The sequence below is a fragment of the Amblyraja radiata genome, chromosome 5 (genome assembly GCF_010909765.2).
Source record: "Amblyraja radiata isolate CabotCenter1 chromosome 5, sAmbRad1.1.pri, whole genome shotgun sequence".
NCBI classification, from domain to species: Eukaryota; Metazoa; Chordata; class Chondrichthyes; order Rajiformes; family Rajidae; genus Amblyraja; species Amblyraja radiata.
The window spans coordinates 47,298,983-47,302,316 of record NC_045960.1 but is presented as its reverse complement, the minus strand read 5'-3'; the positions used below and the strand labels follow the sequence as shown (position 1 = coordinate 47,302,316).

Here is a 3,334-nt window from a genome sequence, read left to right as displayed (position 1 = left end):
GAGCAACATGACTTTAGGCCATGAAAAAAGCACCCAACATTTCCAGGTAGTTATGCCCAGTGTTAGTAATAATGATGCTTGCTGTATTTTCCATCTTCCTCCACAGCTGGAGATGGAATTGGTAACACACTGTCCTAGTGCATAGTATCCATATGTAGGACCATAGACTGGTTGCTGACAATGATAGGATTGGAGCAATGCCCAATGTTATCTTTCCACCATTTAGTTCCAATATGGCTTCTGTATGGCTTCATCATTCTAGTGAAATGATCACCATTAATTTTAAGAGCTCATATTTTGGCCCTCTGTAAATCTTTATAATGTAAGGGTCTGAATTATGTGGCTGGAAACCATATGTTGCCAATATTCTTGCTACCAGTCTGATGGATGGTTTATCCTCATGTCAATGATTTTGCTGTATGCCTCTATTAAGGTTGTAACCTCTGTTGGCAAAGTTACTGACATGAGGAACTGAGTTAATGGTGAACCCCAAATAATCCCTTTAGTTTGAAGGCTTTAATTTTGATTTAATTGGATGGATAATGATCCTAGTTTCCAAATAATTGTAAAGTGGCTGTTACCGTTTGTTCAGCCCATCCTAAGTTTCCACACAATTAGTATGTCATCCAAAGAAGCCATTACCATTGTGTGGCTGGTTGTCATATTTTGTAAATAACTTAGGTGCTAATGTAAACACATTAGGTAGTGCTCTATATTGCTAGAGCTGAGCCATCCAATTAGATAAAAATAACGTCCGTGGTCACCTGTTATGGGTACTGAAATTGTAAGCATCTTTTGAATCAATGCTTGCCATTTTCGTTCTTAAAACGAATATACTTAACAATAGAAAAGGTTTCTGTTCTTAAAACGAATATATCGTTTTATTTATATTTCACTTTCCCATCTATTTATTTCTTTATTTGTTTTTTATGATATATGGTCCCTAGATAAGGGACATATCAGACATTTAAACATAAGAACAGATATTATACTTGATCTTAGCCAAAAAGCCGAGATCTGATCTATGATTGATGCGTCAAGCGCCATATCCTATTTTGTTAGGAAGGGAATGCGTAGATAATAATTCTTCCCTTGCAATGCAGCTAAAACCCCATCTGTTGCTGATGTCCAGTGTCTGTATCCCTTATGACATATTTGGTAATTGGTGATTATGTCTGGATACGAGTAGATCGGCATCTGGTGTTCCATATCGTGTAGAAACATCAGCAAATACTATAGCCCAACTTGGTGTTCTCCTCCAAATTCCTCTCTCGATATATCAGCTGGACTAGAAGATTATGTGTTGTAAAATTCTATTGTGTATCCCCGGATACTGTTTAAGATATGAGTGTCAAAAAGTTATTTATTCAATGTCTTCTCGCACCAACCTCCTTGCTTCCTTCTGGTTTTACTGTTTTCTTCTGGATCCCCGAGGCCGTGTGTTGTGGGTGTACACATCTTCCAGCATAGGGGCGATACCTTTGAGGATGATGTTTGGACATTTAGATGAGCTCCAGTTTGGCTTCATTGTCCAACTCCTTGACCTTCTAGATAGGTCACCCCCAAATAAAAAGATTTTGCTAGGAGGTTTCGGGTTTACACAGGCCCGCGTCAATCCCGGTTGGATGTAACCAGATGCATAAATTGATTAGTTTAGTACATTCAGGGATTTACAATCCCCGGAGGCAAGTGACAGCTATGGTGTCAGCTAATGTTTGCCCCTGCAGTAGATAGAAAACATATGGTCTATGCTGGCTTCTAACCTGGTTTGTAGATCTTTCCCAGTTAGCTTTACTCACAGCTGTACTGTTGTTCCCCCTGAAACATAGACAGACATTCCCGTGTGACTTCCCAGATGGGAATGGAATTTGTCAGTAAATTTTTTGGACTGCTAAATCCTTCAGTCACAACATAAGTATTCCTGTATTTCTATCAGGAAAGGACCAATAATGCACTCTATGTACTTTGTGACTTAGAAAAGGCATCACCTCATTGTTTGCCCTAGACTTGACCCCAGCACTCTTCTGACAGAAGAGTCTACTGGGGAGAGAGAAGCATGATTATAGCCCTATAGAAAAGGTGCTGCTTCCTTCTCCCTGAGTCTGTCTTTTCCTCAAACACTTCCCTGTAATAGTAGAAGTGAAATACAGCCCTGTATAAGGTGCTGCTATGGGACTTACCCACTGGAGGATTTCTTCTTGGACCTGCATCGCTGCAAAACGGTATGTTCTCGCAGGTGCAGGCCCCGCAGTGCCAATGCGGTGCAGTGTACACGGCCACTGTGCCGCCGGTATCCCCGTTGGCCTGCGGTGCTCCAAAGCGCCGTGCAGTGCTCACAGCACTGAGCCGCCCGTACTACCGTTAGCCTGCGGTGCTCCAACGCGGTTCAGTCCCTCGGGGAGCTGGCCGCTCGCAACCCGCAGGTATGGCAGTTTTAACGCGGTGCAGTGCTTCCCGCACTGTGCCGCTCCTTCTCCTTGTGCCTGCGGTGCTCCAACGCGGTCCAGTCCTCTCGGGGAACTGGCCGCTCGCTACCCAAGCCCAGCGGCTCCAACGCGTACTCAGTGCTCTCGGGCACTGACCGCTTGCCGCTATTTTTAGTGCTGTGGAAAAACCCCCAGCACCTTCCAGCCCCTCGGACCCATGTAGTATAGGTCCGTGGGGCTGTTGTCCGAGCCGTCGGAATGACGCTCCAGAATGCTCCACCGCTGTCAGCGTCCTGCTGGAGCTGAGGTCGGCTCCGGCTCCCGTTTAAGGGAGATAGTGGTGCCCCCGGCCGTTGCTGGCTGCCTGCAGTTCTGCAGACTCTCCCCAGCCAGTTTTCATCAGTCTGCCTGTAAAAAAGGTAAGTCAAGAAACTAAGTTCTCCTACCTTACTTGTTGCCGGTTCAACCCTGCCGTTTGGGAGGAAACGTCCTCCCCTCGTAATGACTTGTTCACAATGCGTGTAGCGATAATGGCACACGTGCGTAGTGGCGGGTTCTTCATGTAGTCACTCACGTGACTCCGAAGTAAAATTACACCTATGCGTCCTTTTCCTTTTTGATCTCTTCACACAAATTGGACAATCTTTGGTGAAGTGATGATGTCAAGCAGCAGGACTGGAAAAAAAATGAAAACACAGGGCCATTTTAAATAAAGGGTACCACTTTCAGCCTTTTGCATCAGTCTTCTGCTATGCTCAGGTTGATGGCATTATAATCTCGCCTTGGTTAGTACACAATTGCAGAGTCCTACTTTAAATAGAACTGCACAGATGATCGTAGATCACAGATGTTAATATAGAATTATGGAAATCTTAAATACAGTAGAAAAATAAACGTAGCCTCAGCCT

At 44.4% G+C, this 3,334-nt stretch overlaps 1 pseudogene; it reads right to left on the bottom strand.

Moving 5' to 3' along the window:
- Nucleotides 1-918: 918 nt before the first annotated feature.
- LOC116973865 lies at nt 919-1,022 on the bottom strand (annotated as a pseudogene).
- Between the last annotated feature and the right edge of the window lie 2,312 nt (nt 1,023-3,334).